Source organism: Sciurus carolinensis, chromosome 13, assembly GCF_902686445.1.
Source record: "Sciurus carolinensis chromosome 13, mSciCar1.2, whole genome shotgun sequence".
NCBI classification, from domain to species: domain Eukaryota; kingdom Metazoa; phylum Chordata; class Mammalia; order Rodentia; family Sciuridae; genus Sciurus; species Sciurus carolinensis.
Genome location: NC_062225.1, coordinates 90,903,384 through 90,925,704, shown reverse-complemented (window position 1 = coordinate 90,925,704; position 22,321 = coordinate 90,903,384). Strand labels below are relative to the sequence as shown.

Below are 22,321 nucleotides of genomic sequence, written 5' to 3'. Positions count from 1 at the left end.
AGAAGCCCAAGTGGCTAATCATAGGACAATTCGATGAGGATCAGGAGAGGCCGGCTAGGGAGCTGAGGTTCTGATGGGAGGCTTTATCCTGGATGGAATGTACAGTTCAGGAAGGTAGCTTTTGAAGTGAGGGGTGAATTAGGAGAAGAGCAAAATCTAGAATATCACAAAGGACTATACTTCTATGGTGAAGCTTGAGTTTTTACCACAGACTTTGAGGAACTGTGGACAATATTCTAACTGAGAAACTTACAGGGGAACTTTGAGGTTGACAACATACACACCTTGATGGCCACATGGAAGCATGGACTTCATGGGGAGAAAGGTGCAATCTGACCAACGGGGGGCTCTTTTAGGGGAAGTGAAAGTGAGAGTGAAGATTAGAGCACAAACGTGCCAGCAGGCCCCCAAGTTGTTGGAGAAGGTTCCTGGGGCTCACCATGTGACTGGAGTGAGAGGGCCTGGCGTCTGCCCTGGCAATCTTGAGTGGCGATGAAGCCGCATGTCAATCCAGAGAAGGTAGAGAGGGACCCTGTTAAGGCTGGCATCAGGACTTCCCTGGGCGTCAGTTTTAGTTCTAGGTACTGTTGGGACATCAGGAGGACATTCAGGCCTGGGCATCAGTCTGGGACCCCAGAGAGCAAGCAAGGTGGGGATGGGGGCTGCATGGGTACGTCGAAAGCCAGGAGTCTGTGCAGTGAGGAGAAGGGAGCAGAGAGAGGGAGGGACCAAGTGAGGGACTGCAGAAGGTAAGGGAGCAAACCGAAAATTAAATAAAATGGAATAAAAAGGAGGCAAATGGAGCCTAAGTTTAGTTAATCCAGTTCCATTTGTAGACAGAAAAATAGAGGCCAAAGGAATGAGACTGTAGGCCTGAGAACTAGGCTCATGTGGGGGAAATTAGATAAAATAAACTAATTTATTAAAGATAGAACTTATTAAAGAATGAGAGAGGATTTGGTGGGGACTTGAATTTCAGTTCATGAATGCAGACTCCAGTTTATCACTAGCATGAATGGCAATGCAGAACCAGGCAAGGTGTGTGATCCGAGTGCTCGCATGTTCCCGAGAGCGGTTTAGATTACCTAACGAGCAAGCGCAGGAGAGAAGGGAGACTAAGATGCGAAGCTCAGAGCCTCAGCTGCAGGCCACCAGACTCGGGCGTAAGTGGCTGAGCAAGGAGTCGGGTGTAAGGGAATTGAGGTTCATCTGTGTTGCAGAGTGGTAGGGATGCTTCTTTTCAAGGTGCAGTAATGTTCCTCTGTGTGTGCGTGTGTGCGTGTGTGTGCGTGTGTGGCATTTTCTCTATTGAGTCACCTGTTGGTGGACATTAGCTTCCCTTGTGTCTCGGCTACTTTGAGTTCTCTACAACGACTGCAGTGCAGACATCTCTTGAGAGCTCAATTTCATTTTCTTCAAGTGTGCCCTAGAAGTGGGATTGCTAGGCCCAGTGGTTGTTCTGGTTTTAATTTCTTTAGGATCCTTTGTGTTGCTCTCCACGGTGGCTGTACCAATTTACATTTCCAAAACAGTGGGGAGATGTTAGCCAGAGGGTACCACGTCTCACTTCTGCAGGATGAACCAGTTGCAGAAACCCGATGCTCAGTGCGCCGTGGTCGCCGGTATTGCATTGTGCACTTGTGATGGTCCTTGAGGGCAGATGAGGCTTCAGTGTCCCCACAGAGGAAGGAAGGGAGGGAAGAAGGAAATGGTCACCTTGAGAACGGAGGCATGTGCTCATCAGATCGATTATGGGGCTACTTCACAGAGTTTGTATGTATGCATATACGTATCGCACTGGACACTTAAATAAAAATTCCTTGTCAGTGGTATCTCAGTAAAGCTATGAAAAGATTGTGAGGAAAAAAAAAAAAAAAACAGCAAAAGAAGACAAAACAATGAGCTAGAGCAAAGCTGTAGGTTCTCAGTCCCCTTGCCTTGGAGGACGTCAGGGGCACTGACAGAGACCAGCGAGTCCTGGAGAAGTATTGCCTCCGTTCTGATTCCCCAGAGGAGAGAGCCCTATGTGGGACCAGGAGACGGCCACAAAGCCTTCACTTAATGCCTCTCTTTGCATTCTGCATCTTCTCTCATGAACATGGACGGAGCACCTTCCTGCTCCACCGTGGTGACTTCTAATTCCCACCATGCCGCCGCTGCTCCAGCCCAGCCGCTCAAGTGCAAACCCGGCGGTGGTCTTACCTCTCCTGTCAGGGGCAATTCAGTAACAGAGAGCAGCAGTGAGGGCTCACGTTACTAGTATTTCATTACTTTTACAAAAGAGACAAGAGTGCATTCATTAGTATACTATGAAATATTACCCTAAACAAGTAAAATTAAATTATACTTGTCAAAATAAATGAACCCTGCACATACCATGATTCAGTGTCCCTAATTCTTTTAATTATGTTTTTTTCTGACTTGCTAATTTGTGAAATTTCCTAACTCACAATGGGCGCCCGTCATTAATGACAATGAGCCTGGTTCTGCTGTGATTCAAAGCGGTCTGCACACCCTGCTTGCCTGGCTCCTGCGTTCTGTACGTGGGGCACCATGTGGACTCATTGATTGGTGCTCTTTCTCTCTTCAAGCTTGTTTCAAGCCACGTATTAATTATCACCTTTTGAAATCAGTGCTTAGTAGATGCAGGCTGTCTAGGCAGATGAAGAGCACCCTTCTGCTCTGAAAAATGGAATTTCAGTGCAATGCCCTGACGACTCCGACCCTGCCATCATTTCGGTGTTGTATATTTTGTTTTGAATGGAAAACCACACAACTGTGTGAGTTCAAACGTGCAGCTCCACGTAGCCCAGCTCACGGATCCCTCACCTGTGTGGGGGAAGTCACTCTGGCTGGGGTGCAAGTCCAGGTGGAGTCTACAGGCTGTCCCCCTGGGGCATGCCAGCATTCTCTGGAAGTTGTATATTTTTGTGTGCATTTATATATCATCTGATCAGTCCTCCCAAGATTTCAGCCAGTCAGGCTGTCTGAGCTCCCTCTTAAAATGAGCGCTTGGAAGCTGGAAGTCAATCAATGGATGTGCCGCGGCCCCGCTGTGGAACGGAGTCCAACACACATCTTCCATGTTGCATTTGACCCTGCCCATGGCTTACTCTTGGCCCCCATCAAACTGACCTTGGATTGTCTGTTGTTATTATTAAGAAACACATGTGATAAAGAGGTTGTCACTAGAGATCTAGGGCACGATGAAGGGAATCATTAGAGGCAGACATTGGGAAAGGCTTATCCCGTTAGTTCTTCCTAAGTTTCTTTCTTCTTAAATTTTTTTGAAAAAAAAAAAAAATAGACTTTTAAGAAAATGGAGAAAAGTATAATGAAAACAGTGCTCATGGACTTTGCATTTGAACACTTAACCTCTAAGTGTTTTCTTCCTTCGAGACATTGGAGTTTTGAAAATTCGCCTGGGAGCTTTGACCGAAGCTGTCCTGGGGCAGCATCGCGGAGGCAGAGAGCGGGAGCTGGCCTGGCCTTCCCCGAGGCCCGTCCCCAGCCTTACTCTTCACCCTCTCCCCCATCTCCATCTGCTGGGCTCCCACAGCAAGACGCTTTGGTTGGGTGATTTATGAGCAAGAGATGTCTGTGCTTCCTGGTTCTGGAGGCTGGAAGCCTGGGTGCAGCCTGGTTGGCTCTGGCGAGGCGTCTTACGCGATGCAGAGAACAGGCTGGGTCTGTGGCCTCTTCCTACAAAGGTGCTAGGTCCTCAGGAGGGCCGCGCCCTCACGGTGCTTCTGCTGCTGTCACTTCTCAGTGGCCCTACCTCCTGTATCCTTGCCTCAGGAGGAGGGGGTCTCAACACACACAGCTGAAGGAATCGAGACCCTCGCTCCTGGTACCTCCCTTACCATAGGACCGGGGAACCCTGTAACGAGGAACGTCCTACTTCTTTGCTGGTTTGCGAGATTACGGTCCTTCTTCTCCTGCTAGAGTTTGAAGTCCTCGACAGCAGGACGAAGCTGTGCCCCGCAGCCTGACGCAGTACCTGGAAGGCACCACTTGCCTGTAAAGATCTGTCCGATGAATGCAGGACGGAGGGATGGGCGGATGGCTCACGCACTCCTGCACAGAAGCCCCCAAGGCTTTCGACTGAGAGGTTCCAGCCCTCCGATGGCACCACCTCCTCTCCTCCTGTGGCTCTGGCTTCGTTCCTGCCTTTCCAGGTGCCATTGGCATCTCCCTGAGGGCCACCCTCATCCTCTGGTGTGTTCTGCGTCTTCTCGTCTTTCCCTGCGTCTTACACCTTCCTGCCTCCTGCTCCGTCCTTCCCTTGGTCTGAACTTTCCGAGGCCTCCTTCCACACACCTGCCTCCTTTCCTCTTTGTTTTTCCCTCCTGGAGGTCGGCAGCTGGCTGGTCATGCACAGAGAAGTATATGGTTGGCAACCATCGCTCGGGCGGCTCAGGAGACAGGCCTGTGCCGGGATGTGCTGGGCTGGATCCCACTGCTGGGGACAGGGAAGGGGAGGAGGCCCTTCCTTACCTGTGTTCTGAGAAGCACTGCCCAGTGCATAAAAAAGAAAAAGAGAAATCACTGTCCTTTTAGTGCTGATGACCTTATCCTTGCTGTGAATGCGTCTGAAGAGCACGGTGGCTTTCAGTGGCTCACTCGGAGGCTTCGTCCTCTCAGGCACCAGCCTGAGGCTAGTTTTTACAGAAGCTCATGTTCATCTGTATTTATCAGGAAAGTCAGATATGTAAATATAAATATGTATATAGATACACAAATATATACACCTGAGCGTATATGTTTATATTTGTGTATATGTATTATATATATAATTTTGAGTGTATATGTATGTATATATTTAAATTTGTATATCATGTGTGTATATATAAAATCTCAGATCAGTGTCGGAAAAATAGTCAAAGAGGAGAACTCTTCTCATTCTGTCTTTAAATAGGCAACACTTGCAAAACTTGAGGTTGGCCCAGGTACAGGAGCGAGCTACACGTTCAAAATTCAAAGATGTGACTTAGAACCAAAGGTGGTCTGAGCAGACATACGGTCCTGTACCCACAGTGGGAGAGCAGGGTTCAGCTGCACAGCAGTGGATCAATTACCATGTGCACTATAGATAAGCTGTGGGCCTCTCTCTCTCTCTCTCTCTCTCTCTCTCTCTCTCTCTCTCTGTTTTTTAACTGTATCCCTAGAAAGTACTTATGATATTTTGATATTTTGCCAAAAAATGGGTATTTGCCCTTGAACTTGAAGTAAGTGCCGTCCCTTCAACAAACCTGAAGATTCTGAGCTGCTCAGCAGGACAACCACATCCCAGACCCTACTGTAGGAAGAAGTGCAAGGGAGGGTGGGTGCAGACTCTGCTACAGGGCAGCAAGCGGCACTCTCTGAGGCCAGTGTGTGCCAGGCCCTCTGCCGAGCACTCCCAGGGTGGCACCCTTGAGTCATTAGGACAATAATCAGCATGCAGGAATTCAGCATGCATCTCTGTTCTCTTTCTTTCAGTGGTTTTGCATTGGATTTCACATATATTTTAATATTTTGAAAATTACCTAATGTCTCATTAAATTGCCGATGTTCCCATAGACCATCAATCAGAGTGAGCAGAAGTTCTAAGGTTTAGGACACTACTTTTCGAATCGATGTCTGCCCAGTGCCTGATCCTGTGTTTATTTAGAATAAGAGTTTGCATTCCCAATGAATGTTTAAAGTTGAGTTTTACTTTAGAAACTATGATAGATATAAAAGAAAAGCCAGAAGCTCACCAAGCGCTCTCCTGATGGTGTGTAATGGCTAATTCTGATCTTAGTCACTTCTTGACATTATTTCTACATATTTGTATATGTAGCACAAGACATAGGTCAAGCTGGGACCTGTCTTAGGCTTTGGAGACTTAACAGGAAGAAACTGCCACCTTCAATGAGGCTCACAGATATTTGCAATTGCGTTCAGTGCTGAGAGCAGACGTTCATGCTGACGCGGGAGGTGACGGGAAGACGAACCCAGGCGGAGTGACGCCTCAGGTGTTTCTGAGCACCTGATTGTGCTTGGTCACAAGTGGCCATCCGCCCTTTTGACCTCGGAGGTGTGCCCACAGGCATTGTTCTTCCCCTTCATGAACAAGGGGGACCCTGGCAGATGGTCCTCCCTCTGCGCGGGGAGGTCCCAGCTCCACTTTCTTTCCTGTTTCTTTCGAACAAGACACACAAGGCTCTTGGGAAAAGAGCACAGAATTGCAAAATACAACACTGAACTCACAACTTGCTCTGTTTTTCTCACACTCTGAGGAACGTGAGGATAATCCCATGATGACTTCCATGTGAGGGAACATAGGTGGAAAAGAGAGGTACTTGCTTCTTGCTGGATTTTCATGCCCATCTCTAACCAACACTCTCACACTTGTGTGCTTACGTTGAACCAGCCTGGGATATTGACCTTTGCTGTGGTTTGCATTTGAAGTGTTCCCCAAGAATCATGTGCTGAAGACTTGGTCCCCAAAGCAACCTGTGCAGCAGTGAGGCTTTGGGGAAGGGACTGGATTATGAGGGTTTGGTCCTCACCAGTGGGTCAATCCACTGACAGCTGACCTGAATCCCCTGACACCTGAACCTGAATCCCCTGCCTGCTGAGCAGTGGTGGAAAGGGTCTGCATGGGGACATAGTTGGAGGTCACTGGGATCATGGCCTTGGGAACTGTACCTTGTCCCTGGTTCCCTCCCGGCTCACTCTGCTTCCTCTCTGTGTAAGCTGAGCAGTTTCTTTTCTCCATGATGTTCTGCTTCACCTCAAGCCCAAATCAATGGAGCCAGCTAACCTGAATCCCCTGACACTGTGAGGCAAAATCTCTTCCCCCGTCTAAGTTATTCTTGTTAGGTATTTTGGTCACAGCGATGACCAGTCTAACCTGACTACTGGAAGACTTGAGTCATTGTTCCTGATTCTGTCACTTAGGGTCTGAATGCAGCAGTTCTTAAGAATACATTACCAAATCTATTATTTCTTCACTGCTGCATCAGGAAGTTTGTCCTGAGCTGATCACTTTGGAGGACAAGACATAGAAATTTTACCTTTGGTTATAAAAACCAGACGGATTTTATTTTTAAAGTGTGCAGTGAGGACTTTCTAAGGCTGGTCAAGTGCAGATCCCTGGGAGGAAAATCTAAGTCAACTCTTGCTGTGTGGTGTCCTCTGCCAAGAAAGAATTCTACAGAACTGCACTGAACACAGGCAGGCGTGTGACGGAGTCTACCTGTAGGCAGGAAAGGCTTCATGAAAAGACCCCAGGCATTAAAAAATAAATCAGTTTTCAAGGCAAATAGAGCCCTGGGAAGCCCATGGCAGCCATCTATGAAACAATATGACTCAATTTGTCCTGAAAGTGCCAGCGTTCTGGAGTGATTATAACGGAGTACAGAGACCTGAAACATGAGACACTTACAGAGGCTTTTGTTACTTATCAAGCAACTCTGTGTTAAATGGTACGCCAGGTGCTCTCTAATGGGAAATTCATTCTGCCCACCCGACTAGAAGGAGATACGGTCATCACTCTCTGGTTTTATAAAGATGAACCCAGGCTTCCTGGATCACGGAATGGGTGTGAAAATCTGAGCTCAGTCAGCAGCTTGGATTTTTAAGCACACATATTCTGGAGAGAAGAGATTCCTGCAGTTTCACATTTAGGTTAAGGGTTTTATCATGTGTACTTTACAGAACCCTCAATGCACTTGTAGCATTTGCATTTGGGAAGGTTGGACTTTAGAGGAGCAGTCAGAACATAGTTTTGCTGGTCAAGGCAAGAAATGGTGACATCTCCAAAACTCAGGACAGTAGGAGTGAAGAAGAAAGATAGGAGAGCCATCACCAGGGCAGATCTGGTGAGCTTCAAAGACTGATGGTGCATGGTGGGGCAGGAGTGAAGAGGGAGAAGCCTCGGTGACTGCTTGGGTCAGGACCTTACAAACCGATTGGTAAAGCTGGGATTGGTAAAGACAGTTAACAGATTTCTTTGGCTCTGTCTACATACATAATGAAAGCCGCTGTTCTTCAAATATCCTTAACCACTCTCTCTTCCCATCAGGGGATCCCTGGTGTCACTTGAGGCGATTGCTCTGCTGTCCCACAGCACTGAACTTCTCTCTGGCCCTGCTTTATGGGTGAGAGGAAGGTCTATTCCCATACGTGTTAGTTTGCTTAGGAGGATGTCACAAGGAGGCACAAAATGGAGGCTTAAACAATAGACACTTGCCCTCTCCCAGTCGTGGAGGCTGAAGTCTGGGATCAGTGCGTGGGCAGAGTGAGTACCTGCCCAGGGCTTTGGGGAGAGTGTGCTCCAGACCTCCTTCCTGGCTTCCGGCAGCTTGCCAGCCGTCTCCGGCGCTCCTCAGCAATAGCTCTGCCTTCATCCTCAGGAGATGTGCTTCTTGAGTGTGTCAGTCTCCAGATTTCTCCCATTTATAAAGGACTGGATTGGCCGCCCACTCTACTCAAGCACGATTTCATCTTAACTCATCACTTCTCCAATGACCCTATTTCCATATAAGAGCACAAATAAAACATGGGGATAGGGACATCAACATGTGGACAGGGACATCAACATGGGATAGGGACATCAACATGGGGATAGGGACATCAACATGGGGATAGGGACATCAACATGGGGATAGGGACATCAACATGGGATAGGGACATCAACATGGGGATAGGACATCAACATGGGATAGGGACATCAACATGGGGATAGGGACATCAACATGTGGACAGGGACATCAACATGTGGACAGGGACATCAACATGGGATAGGGACATCAACATGGGGATAGGGACATCAACATGGGACAGGGACATCAACATGGGATAGGGACATCAACATGGGATAGGGGCATCAACATGGGGATAGGGACATCAACATGGGACAGGGACATCAACATGTGGACAGGGACATCAACATGGGATAGGGACATCAACATGGGACAGGGACATCAACATGTGGACAGGGACATCAACATGGGATAGGGACATCAACATGGGGATAGGGACATCAACATGGGACAGGGACATCAACATGTGGACAGGGACATCAACATGGGGATAGGGACATCAACATGGGGATAGGGACATCAACATGGGACAGGGACATCAACATGTGCACTTTGAGGAGTTGCAATCCATCCCGTAAGACTATCCAGCCTAAGAGCATGCTCACAGCGATGGGGAAGGTCCAGCACCAAGGTACCCAAAGTACCTCCCTGCTGCAAGGCCCCCAAGCCACAGCTGCCACCACTGGTGCCTTTTTCTCCAAGTGTGGCCCTGCCTGGGCTTCAAGTTCCTGGCAGTTGTTGGGCCTCAAGTCCCCCAGTCTCCAGGAGGCCGCTGTAGAGCAGCCTTCACGTGTACTCACCCTCATGCACCCTCTCTGTGTGGGAGCCACCCTGGTCCTTGGAGTCTGGACCACAGGATAGGCCTCTTGGGAGAAGACTTGTTGCTTCTGTGCTCTCATTTCTGCTTTAACTAGGAAGCGTAGGCAGGTGAGGAGAAGGCACGTATGGAGTTGGGGACCTCAGAACCCCCAGAAGAACAAGGTTAAGTTCCCTCTAGTCTCCATCCAATAATCTAAGGTGCCTGGAGCAAGGACAAAAAACAGTGCAGAGGAAGAAGGCAATGTAGGCGCATCCACTGGATTCTGGCACACCTGCCACCTGGCAATGTCAGGAGAATGGGGCCTTGGGAAGGTGATCAGGTCCTAAAAGCAGGCCAAACAGTGCTTCCTATATTCTAATGACCTCAGTACATGGGTTCAAACTTTTGTTTCTTGTGGTGGGTTTTCTTTGGGGGCCTTTGCTGAACAGTGGTGGTACCCTCTTCCAGATATAGACAGACAAGCCTGCATTCGATTGTAAGTTTACTTCATGCCCAGAGTTTTACGTTTCTCCTTCATTTCATACATGCTGTCTGTACATTGTACTGCGCAAACAAGTTGTTTTACCAGGGCTCAAGAGCAATAGGTAGTGTTTACCTGGTTTGAGGTGAATTCCTCACATTCCGTAACGAATGGAACTTGTCCTGGCATGAAGCAAGCACACATGGTTGCAGAATATGAATGCTAAAGGAGGGACTGGGTATGTCACACACTGCAGCTGTGTCTCCACTTCACAGCTGAGGTCATGAAGCCTCAGGAAGATGAAGTAGCTCACCATGGCACCAAACTGGTAAATGGAGTTTTGTGATCTAAATGCACCTGGTACTGAAACAGCTGTTCCTGCATCACCTCACTACACAGGTCACAGTGAGGACATTTTCAATATCGTAGACTTTTTTTTTGTTCTCTCTTAGAATTGCAAAGGTTGTTAGACTTTATCAAAAGCAAACAAAGTGAGGTGATGATAATCTCCAGTAGTGAGTCATTAATAGTCCAAGAAAAGCTATTAGCCAACTTTGAGATTCCACTCAGAGTCATTGCACTGGTTGCGTTTGTCTGTGAACCCATTCATACACAGCAGCAGATCTGCATCTGGATGTTGAGGGTAAGAGGATGTTGTCAACATTAAGCTAGTCAGTGGAGGGGAACAAGGATAATGAGCATGACAGTAGTGAGGTCCCTGTTAGCAGAGGTGGCCAAAATGAGTTAGGCAACAGCATGGACAAATGGTTTGGTAGATAGGCGGACGGCGTCTAACTTGTCACGGATGTTCAGTATTTGCTGGGTGCGTGAGTGAATGAATGAAGCAGCAAAAGTTGTGTTGCATTCATTGCCTTTTAAGTACCTCTTAACCCTGAGTATCTCTGCGTCTGTGATCCTCTGGTTCCAAATCTGGCCATAAATGAAAACAGTATGATTTTTTCCAAAATGTGTAACATGAAATGCATCATTGCTGACGGCGCGACAGACCCGCAATCTGACGTTCTGCGAGAGGAAATTCTCTGAGTGCTCAGTGCTGATATGAGTATGGGCTGTTTGGCATCATTCATGCCATCTGCTAGGGTGGCATTCTGCCTAATTGCAAGGTGGCCTGACAGGTTTAAGAGACTGTGCATGCCAATCACATTTGAGATTAGCTAGCTAACCTGCAGAACCCAGAACATAACTATCTGAAAAACTTACCCTGCTGATGAAATGCAACTTCAGATGAAAAGAGCATGCCTCATTAAAAACAGCCATATTTTTTGACAGTGGTAGGTGTCCTTCAAACAACCTTTACTGAATTTACCTTTCCCTAAACGACCACTGCTACAGTGATCTCATGCTGAGGAGAAGACAGAATGGACAGAGGCCACATTTTTACAGACAGAACCTATGACTCCTTACAAATAATCAGAATGTCTCAGATGCTTCTGCTTGGAAACAAATAAATGCCCCAGGCTGCCAGGATTCCACGGCACTGTCTTCCTACAATAAGCAAACATCTGTTACCCTAAAATTCAGTTTATCTTTTGGAAAAACTGCAGTGGGAGGCTTGATATGAGTGAATTTGCTTACCTTCTGGAATTGTCATGGAAAAGACCCAACATAAGCATTAAAATATGTAGGTTACAAAACAGGAAATAGCACTACTTCCTTGACTTTGAAAACCTGGGGATGTATGTTTAGGCTTAGACCTTCTGCTTATCCATGAGAAAGTAGGCTCGGAGATGTCAAAAGAATTGCTCAGGATCTGATAGGCAATTAATGTGGAGCTAAGATTAAAATTCACGGCCCTGAACTTCAGAATATATTCTTTGGTCCTAACATCCTGTTTTAATGACGTTAATTGTTTTGCTAGAGGAGTACATAATCGCTGGCTTTAAAAATGTCTAGATGAACCAAGTTATCTATTTTCCTTTTTCAGTAACCTGGTTTGGGCCTCACTGGCCATCGACAGAGACATTTTTCAACAGTAAAATGACTATAACAAACATTTTGAAGATTTGGTGTTATTCACCTTATATCCAGTCTTTGACATATTTAATATGGTTACTAAACCATTTTTTTTTAATTAATGAATCTCTATTTGGAGTCCAGTTCTTTTTAGATGGCCTCTGCTTCCTGTATGTCCATAACACAGTACTGAATCCATAGTAGAAACTCAATAATATTCTGAACTGAAACAGATTAGTGAAATGGGGAAGGGTAGAGAAGACAGGATCGGAAGACAAATGGATGTAGATACAAACGATATTTTTTTACAGAAATCCAGAACTTTTGAGGGCGTGTTCCTATCTACTGTTTCCACTAGAGTATTTTCTATTTGAAGGCATTTCTGAGCACACAGGACTGGCTCCAAGTGTCATGGGCTGACGTTGACAGGAAAGTTAAGAAACTGTGTTTTCTCCAATTGCTGTCTTTGAACTCAGGTATTACTATGTTTGCTTTTTCCCTTTACTGACTGGGCAGGTTTCAGAGTTTGTTATCATGTCCAGGCATTAGAAATGAACTTATTTCAGTCATTAAAAACGCCACCTGGTCTAAACCAGCACTTGGTCTCAGGGCTAGGTTGAAATGCTCGCTACCCCACCTTCAGGTTCAGCCGGGAGACCCAAGTCACAGCATTGCTGCTGCTCCAGAGTGTGGAAGGGAAGCAGCTCTCCACGGGAAGGCAGACACCTCTGAGGGAAGCAAGGACCTTCCCAGTGGAAGGGCAGCCCTCCGAGAGAATGGAGACACGTCTCTGTGGTGATGCGGACCCTCCCAGGGAAGCACTGGCTCCTACCAGGGAAGACAGGTCCACAGCCAATGTCAGGTGGAACCAGGTGACATCTGCCTACCTCCTGGGCGCTCTTCAAGTGTTAGCCGCTTATTTGCATGCTGCCGTGGGGTAGGGACAAGCTTTCAGTCTCCCCTCTTGGCAGACACTCCCACCCTCTCCCTAAGGTTCCCAGAACACGGTAGAGGTGACTGACATACAGCAGCGACTCTTGGGGCACTCCCTGCTTCCCCTTCTCTCTTCCAAGCTCTGATGGAGTCTGGGCTTCCCTTAATTAAAGTTCAAAGACAGGTGACAGATCAAGGATCTGAGAAGGAGATTTGAGTACTTCTTAGCAATTTCTCTGAAGGATGAGTCTAGCTACTTTTTGAAGAAAATGAGGCGCTTGTCACCTGAATTCTCAGTGACATGAGATATTCATCTGAAAATATTCTGAGGGGTTTCTTTAGAAAGAAAACTTGCAATTACTGGTGCATTATGAACAGTTGGACGGTTTTGTTCAGAAAGCACCTGTTCCACGTGTTCAGCGCTCTGCATTACCCAATGAGTCAGTGCACCTTTGGTGATAAAAGGCATTTCCTCTAGAAAAAGAAGCACAATAGTAAAATGTTCAAGTTTCTTTGAAAAAAATGAAGCATTTCTTTAGGAAGCTTACGGAAAGGCAACGAGTCAGTGTGACAGAGTGAAACAGAGACCCGTGGTCTAGACGGAGGGAATGAGCAGCCCATGCCAAGTGCAGGCTGCAGAGCTTGTTTGTGTAAGATCAGGGTTTGAAAGCAGCACTGCTATTTGGATAGCTTCCCCTTCTGTCTTGCAAAAGAATAGTATGGAAGTTTCTCAAAGTGTTGTTTTAGGATTTGCACAATGTATCATAAATAAAATCCCCAACTGGCACATAGTGATGTTTTCTAATCTATGAAAACATTGCTTGCTCTTTATTAAAACTGTATGTAAACATATATTCTGAACAATACATGTCCCTTAAATTTAACTCACAAAAAAATGGGGTTAGTTTTATTTGCCTCCATTACATGATGGGGAGAGCTGAGCCCAAGACCATTTGCCAAATTGGCAAAAACGTTTCTTCAAAGACACATCGATCCCTGGTTTTTAACTGAGATCCTGATTGGTGAATAGAATCCCTGTGCAGAGCTGAAGTGCTCTTTGACCACAGTCTGGGTCAATCATGATCCTTTGGCCAGGCCTGTGCTTCCTGCAGGGAGGCCTTGTTACTAAGCCAAGCCCTTTGGGCTTCATGTGGCTGTGATTAGACTTCCCTGCCATTAGGCTTTCAAACTCCAGGCATATGGTGGATAAATGCACCCCAATGGAAGGGGTAGGGAACAGGAAACAAGAGAGAGAGAGAGGGCCAGGTCCAAGAAGCTGCCAGATCAGCAGCAGACTGTGCACATCAGTGATGACTTCCACTATGTTCTGTTGACTTCCATGCTATTTCCCATTTTTTGAGCAGAATAGGGTGAAGCAATAGCAGCAATAAAGCAATGTTTCTGTCAGTCATCTGTCTTCCCGCCCACACACGTTCTCACCATAACCTACATACAAGCACAAGTAATTCTGAGTGCTAAGTTTCTGAATATGAGAAATGAGACCAAGATTGTCCTAGAACAGCCACAGGACCGTTCCTAGAGGCTGATAAAATTCAGCACCGTGCTTAGACTAGGTGTGAAGCAGCCCCAGGGATGTCACTCCATGTCCCAGGCTGAGAGTGAGGGCTATGGACCTGTCACCTTGGATTTTCAGCTAAACTACTTTCAGGGCAGTATTAAATGTTCTTCTCTGTGTTAGGTTGTGTGGCGGTACTCAAGAACATCCGCAGGGCGATCCTGAAGAGGAGCGCTTGGAGTGATCGGCAGACATCAGGAGGAGGTAAAGCAACAGGGCCGAGGTGGGGGAAGAGAGGATGGATGAACTCCTGCCCTGCGGTCCTGAGGATGCTCAGGACTGTAAACGGGTGGAAGCTCCCCTGACTGGGGTGGGTCACATGGCACAGCAGCTTTAGCAACGAGAGTCCATCCTGGCCAGCACTGGCCCGGGCTGATGAGTCCTGCCAGGAGACAGGTGTCACCATGAAAATCTGGTCCCAAGCTTGCAAGGGGTTTTACAGAAGGAGATTCTCCATCGTGGGCTTTGAGACAATGGGGGAAAGAAGCTTGGAAAATGGGAGCCCCCTGGAGTGACAGTGGCCCTATTTGACTATAACAAAGAAACAGGGACCTACTCGCTGCCAAGACCTGTATTAATCCAGGGATAAAAATGAGCCTGTAAAAGGAGCTCAGGTTCCAGTGGAACACCACCTGCCAACTCCCCAGTTGTGACATTATGAGACCCTGAGCAGAGAATCCAGCCAGATTCCAGCTGGATCTACCAACTGGTGAGCTAATAAATACATGCTTTTTAAAAAATAATAGTTTATATTGCAATGTAGATTATGTACCATAAAAATTATTATTTTAAACTATAAAAGTCAATGTTGAAAAATTATGATATCCACACAGTTGTCCGCTATCTAATATTACCACCCCCCCACCACCAAAGAAACCCTGTACTCACAGCAGTAGCTGTGGCTCCTCCCACACCAACCCCCACCAACAACAACACACTCTGTGGCACAGATTCGCCTGGGCCTGACATTTCCTATAAATGGAATTGTGCATCATGTGATAGTATTTTGCTGACTCCTTCTTTTAGTGTACTTTCAAGGTCCACACAGGTAGCAATATCAATACTCCTTTCCTTTTTGGACTGAATGAACCACCACTGTATGGGTGGAGCACATTCGATCCATCCGTTCCTCAGTCCATGCACATTTGGTTTGCTCCTCCTCTTTGCCCACCAGAACACGGCCATGAACATTGTTGTCCAGGTATTTGTGTGGACATGTTTTCAGTTCTCTTGTGCAGGACACTGAGCTGTGTGATAACTCTATGCTTAATGTTTTGCAGAAGCTGACATACTTTCCAGAAGGATTGTGCCCTTTTGTTCCTATGCCAGCAGTAGACCAGGGTTCAAATTCCCCACTTCCCCGCCAACATTTGCGATTGCCTTTCTCCTTTGGAAATATGTCTATTCCAATACGTTTTCGTTTAAAGATCAGGTTATTCATCTTTTTATTGTTGAACTGTAAGAATTATTCATGCATGTATTCTGGATCCAAGTCCCATATCGCATATATGATTTGAAAATATTTTCTGCCTTTCTGTAGACTGTCCTCAGATTTTGAAGGTATATTTAGAAATAAAGTTTTAATTTAGACACAGATAAATCCATCCAAATTAATTTAATCACTTGGGCTTTTGGTGTTGTAGTTAAGAGACCATCACCTAAATCAAAGTTACAAGGTTCTACCCTGATGTTTTATTCTGTGAGTTTTATAGTTTTAGTATTATAGTTAAGTATCTGATGAATTTTGAGTTAATTGTGGAAGACAATGCAAAATAAAATTCAGGAATACTCCTGTATGTTCATGGTAAGTTGATTTTTCACAAAGTATCAAGAACATTAAATAGGGAAATAGTTTTTCAACAAATAATGATAGAAAACTGAACTTCCACCTATGCAAAGAAGGAAGCAGAACCTCAATCCCTTCTGTGACTCTGTACCTCTATTCTGATGCAATGCCACACTGTTGTCAGCTTTGGGAATGTGAATGCTTCAACTTTGTTTTTTCTAAACATTATTTGACTTATTCTTGGTCTCTTCTCCATACAAATTCCAGGATGAGTTTGTTAATTTATTATTTAAAACATCAGCTGGAAGTTTTGTATGGGTCACACTGACTCCGTAGATCAGTTTGTGATTTTTAACAATGTTACCTCTCCTAATCCATGAATAAAAGCAGTCTTTCATTTTGTTTAGGTTTTCTTTTATTTCTACAGTTCTCAGCAAACAAGACTTGTGTTTTGTTAAATTTTATCCTAATTATGTTATTCTTTTTGGTGCTATTTTAAATGAAATTGTTTTCTTAATTTTATGTTTCACCTGTTTATTATTATGTGCAGAAATGTAATTATTTTTATATTAATCCTATGTTTTGTACCATTGCTCATTATTATATATAAAATCATCTATATGTATTCTTTAATTTTTTAATATAGAAGGTCATGCCATCTGCAAAAAAAAAAATTCTTTTACTATTTTTTCCTTTTCCAATATGGATGACTTCTATTTCTTTCTTTTTCCTCCCCAGACCATCCACTACAATATTTAAGAAAAGTAGTGAGAGTGAAAGTTCCTGATTTAAGGCAAAACATTTTTGCCCAGTTTTTCTTCACTAAGCATTATCTTAGTTCTCTCTCTCTCTCTCTCTCTCTCTCTCTCTCTCTCTCTCTCCCCCTCTCTGTTGACAGATATTTTTATCATGCTGAGCAAGCTTTTCCCTAATCCTGTGGCTGAGTATTGTGGTGGAAGGGAGTAGAATGTTGTCATCCTTCCCTGTCCTCTGTGTGATCATGATGGGGTATTTTCCCTTTATTATATTAATGTGGCATATTACACTTATCATTTCTGGTATGTTGAGCCAACCTTGCATTCCTGTGTTAAATGCCAGTTGGTCATGGTGTATCACATTTTATGTATTTTCTGAACTCAGTTTGATGGTATTTTGTGGAGGATTATTGCATCTGCTTTTACAAAGATATTGGTCTATAGTTTTTGTTTTTTTTTGTTGTTGTTGTTGCAATGTCTCATTGTCTTAGTATCAGAGTAACACCTCAAAACTAGAGGGTAAGTGTTTCCTTCCTACCTCAGCTTTGCAATAGCTTGTAAAGGATTTTAAACATCTGGTAGAAATAACTTACAAAGCAACTGGGCCTGGATTTTCTAAGTGGGGTGTTTTGCTTTTTCTTCAATTATTGATTCAATCTCTTTATTTTTATAAAACTGAAGAGTCTTATCCCTGTTTTCTTTGATTAATCTGGTTTGTCAATTTTGTTGATCTTTTCAAGTACCAACTCTTGGTTTTGTTGGTATGTCTATTTCCTGCTGTTTATTTCATTTTTCTAGTTTTCTAAGAGGAGTATTAAGATGTTTATGAGAAATTTCTCTTCAATTTTAAAAAGGCATTCATATCTATAATTTTCCTACTCAGTTCTGCTTTAGCTATATTCCAGAGGTGTTTTTATGTTGTTTCTTTTTCAATAATCTGAGTATATTCTAAAAAAATATGTAGAGTACATTCTAAACTTATTTGTGACTTTTTCCTCTGGACCATATGTTATTGAGGTGTGTAGTATTTAAATTCATCATATTTGAAATATTTACCCAAGTATCCTTTTGTTATTGATTTCTAATTTTATTCCAATGTAAACAAACAATAAGACTTTGTTTTAGCAGACTGGTTTATGGGTCAGCACGTGACCTGTTGTGGAGAACAGTCTGTGCGTTCTGCACTTACTGGTCAGATCTAGTTGAGTCCCGGTGCTGCTCGGGTTATCTTCTCCCTCTTCTGTCTTCTCCCTAGCTGTTATATCCATTCTTGACAAAGGGCCATTGAGTCTGCCACTGTTTCTTGAAGGCCAGTTCTTCTTTCAATCCTGCCACATCTCCCTCTTGGGTTTGGGGGCCTAGTGGTACAAGGCAGACATGTTTTCCTAAGGAATGGCCCTTTTGTTCTTGTGAAATGTCCTTCTTAGTGTCCCTACCAATTCTGTCTAGACTCCATTTTGTCTGAGGACAGCATGGCCTCTCCAGTTCCCTCATGGTCCTCATGTTAGTGGCCTGTAGTTTTGTCACCTTTATTTTTAGCCTCTTCAAGCCTTTGGTATGAAGTATACCTCACGTGTCCTTCATAGACAGTGTGTGCTGCAGTCCCCTCGTCCACAGAAGGTGTGCTCCTGAGCCTGACACCTGGGCAGCACCTAGCCCCACGCATACTGTGGACTGTCCTATGCATGCACAGCCACAGCAAGTTTAGCTTATAAAGTGGCATAGTAAGAGATAAAAACAACTAATAAAAAATAAAACAATTGAAACAATGTACTGTAATGAAGTTATGAGCATCTGATCTCCCTCTGTCTCTCCACAGATTGGAGCACACTGTCCTTCCCTCTTCTTCTGCTGGTATCTAAGAGATGAAGTGAAATGACATGAATAAACAGGCATTTATCACTCACCACAGCCATGACGTTGGCAATCTGAGGTGTAACAGCAAAGCTAGCACAAATGTTACTCTCTTCACAATTTTACAAGTAGAAAATTTGCACTCACCATAGATTTTGGAAATCTTATCATACTTTTTTTTTTCTTTTCTCAGTAGTGAACTTTTCACTGAAAAGATGTATGTTACTGCTTCTCTTTGGCATATCTGAATTCCAGCATCACTATTCTTGTGGTTTGAAGCCATTATTATGGAAAATAAGGCCACCTGAGCACCAGCAGTCTGACAGCTGACATGGCTACAGAATGACTAAGAGGTGGATAGCATATACAGTGTGGACATGCTTGACAAAGGGCTCATCACATCCAGGTGCAGCAGGCGGATAATGATCATAATACCATGCACTGTAAAACATACACATTATCTATTTTTGGAATTTTTCATTTAATATTTTTGGACTGTGTTTAACTGCAGGTAATTGAACACATGGAATGTCCATTATCAGATAAATGGACACTACTGTGGATAAATCATTTGTTTAATCCTTTCTTCCATCATTTATTTTTGATTGGAGTGTTTAATTCATCTGTATTAAATGTAATTACTGATAAGGTGAGATCTGTGTCTGCAATTTCGATATTTGTCTTCTTTAAAATCTCTTTTGCTCCTCTGTCTTGACTTCTTTTATGTTAAATACATATTTTATGGAACTTTCTAAATTTCTTGTTGTTTATTCTACTATATATTTTGAAGTGTTTTCTCAGTGATTTTCCTGGAAGTTACAATTAGCTTCTTAATTTATAACATCTAGTCCACATGGTATCTACTTAATTTTCATTGTGTGCAAACTTTTCGTCTACAAAGTTCCATTTTCACCCCTTCATATGAGCTAGTATCATGAAAATGACATTCTTGTACAGTATATGCCCATCAACATGATTTTATAATTACTGCTTTAGGCAGTTTCTTTTCAATCATGTAGAAGGAGCAGAAAACATATTTGGACACCTCTAGTTTGCCTAGTTTTTCCTCTGCAGATGCTCCTCCTGAACATGAATTCCTCTCAGGATTTGCTCCCAACTGCAGCCCTGCATACTGGAGTGTCCTCTCCACAGCCCACTCCCTACAACTCTTCACACAATAGCCAGAGCAATCTGTTGGGAACACAGAGTCTTACCATAGCACACTCTTGATTAATCACCTGCTACCACAGCTGGCTTCTCTGTGCAATTAGAATAAAATGCAAATACCTCGTCCTGGTCTGCAGGCTGCTCTACCGCCTAGACCCCTCCCTGTGATCCCTCCACTACCTCCGGCCCTTCTCCAGGCTGCACTGCAGCCCCGCCAGGGAATCTTCCCTCTGTTCTCCCAACACCCCCACTCCACTCAGCACAGACGGGTGCGTGCAGTTCTGTGGTTTAGACAGTGTTCCAGACAGTCACGTGACGAGTCTCTTACCTTTCTGATCTCAGAGAGATCTTTGTGGAAACTCTCAAGAGAGCAGCCTCCGCCTCTTCTTTAACTCTTCATTCTCTCATCTCGAGTTTAATTTTCTCTCGTCTTGAATGGAATTTTCTTATGTTGTCAGTATCAGAATTTGTCCTGTTGTGCTGACTGTCCTCTATACAGTAGGACACACAGGGGGATTCATCTGTCTTCTCTCTGTCCCAGTCGCCTAACAGAACACGTAACCGCATAGCAGGTGCTTCAATAGCACTGGTAGGATAACTGGTGGTATTATTGAAAGGTAATTGAGAAGCAAGAACATGCTTTCTCTCTGTATCTTGTACATTTCCTCTCTAGCATTTTGAGGTTGAATTGCTATTTCTTGGGTAACTATTTTTACATTTTTAACCTATACTGCATCAAGGAATGCGGAGAGAGAATACAGTCTCTTTACACTTAGTAGGGAGATAGAAAACAAATTCTGAGCAGATAGGATTGAGCAGAGCTGCCAAGGAGTTACGTAGCCCAGCAAGGGGGGAACGAGGCACGTGGCGGGGTGCAAAGGTCCACACAGCCAACGCCAGCGATTTCAGAAAATCGATCTGTTAGTGCTAGAAACTTCAGTCTTACACTTTATTTTTAAATCACCTTACATGTATCTCGTTTGTTTTCTTGGGCGGGCAGGCCTCATTCAAAAAACAGCCCAGGGGACATGCCTATGTTATAGCTGAGAAGGACAATAAAATCTGAAGGCTAAGTGTAGAACAGGATAGAAGCTCCAGGCCCGAGTGAAACTATCACCAGGAAAAAGACAATGACATCAGTGTGCCTGGATTGTTACCCAAGCTGTAGTGAGAGGGTTGAGGTCCAGGTGCCAGGAAAAGCCCCTGACTGCATGCAGAGGCTGTTCCTAGGTGGATTATCTGCAGGCGAGGTCCTTGAGGGATGGGGTAACACATTCTAGACATTCTAAATGCGGTCTTCTTCTTGTCTTCTTATTTCCTGTCCTTCCTAAGTTCAGTTCTTTCAGGCATGCACTTGGATGCACTGCTACAGAGTTTGATCAGCGCCTGTTCAACCCCTAAGTAAAACAACTGCTTTCAGAAACATGCTCTGAGTGTGGGCCAAGCCCTGCGCTAGCAACAGGACCGGGCGTCCTGGTGGAAAAGCAGATGCTGGAGCAAAGTGTGTGGTCTGTGTCCTGGCTGAGGTCAGAGGTCAGACCCTCTTCACTTAGAAATTCTGAGTGCCACAGACCTACCTGGCAGCTTTGCTCTAAGCATTAAGTGAGTTTTAACACGAGTGAAAGACCTAAAGGAGTGTTGTGGTAGAGAAGGTGTCCGGGATGGAATCGTTTCTGTGGATGTGAGATTAAGAGGAAGAGTCACACTGCTCACCTCCTCATGGGCCTGCAGGGTGCTTGGGTAGCCGCATCCCACCAATAACTGAGGCAAAGCCAAGTGCTGATGCTGTTTAATGGCCATAAGTGAAATGGTACTCAGAGCGGGGAAGGCAGACTTGGAGCTGGAGAGGCAGGGACAATTCATAAAAATGCCCGGGATAACTGTCCTCCAAGGAGGGCATCCGCTAAGGTCAGCGTGCTCTCTCCTCGCACACTCCTGGGTGGTGGCGCGGGCTGACGGGGTACGGTGAGCGCTCTGGTCCTCCCTCGCTCGCCGTCCTGCGGCTTGGCCCCCACCGGGCAGAAGGCTTGGATTCCTAACAACAGGGTGGTTGTAGCTGGAGGAGGGAGCTGCTGGGGCAGGCACACGAGCCCGGTGCGGGGCGTTTTGTTCAAGGTCTCCGTCTACTGGGTGGGCTCCTTTCCACTTCTCCCTGCTCTTCCCCTTCCTGAGTGACTCTCGCGCTGCTGGTCCTCGGGTGGCACCTGCGTTTCTCACATCTCCTCTGGCTGCATTAGGCTGCCATTAGACACTGTCCCTTGAGCACACTCTCCAACATCGTCACCGTGTCACCCTGCGGCCTCTTAGGTGGCTTCGTTTTTCTTCCAAGACTTATTGCTACCAGTTATTGAGCACAGGGCTGTATTGTGTGCAATACGTCAACATTAAGAACAAAATTCTTTCACGTCAGAATCACGAATAGC

The 22,321-nt window shown here is 45.1% G+C and overlaps 1 long non-coding RNA gene across 1 annotated transcript in view; it reads left to right on the top strand.

Moving 5' to 3' along the window:
* Positions 1–19,401, top strand: part of LOC124963456 (uncharacterized) — a 29,364-nt gene extending 9,963 nt beyond the window's left edge. The window contains exons 2-3 of the long non-coding RNA XR_007104741.1: positions 14,460–14,540; positions 18,697–19,401. This is a non-coding gene — a long non-coding RNA (uncharacterized LOC124963456). The remainder of the gene's footprint in view (positions 1–14,459; positions 14,541–18,696) is intronic.
* The last annotated feature ends 2,920 nt before the right edge of the window (positions 19,402–22,321 follow it).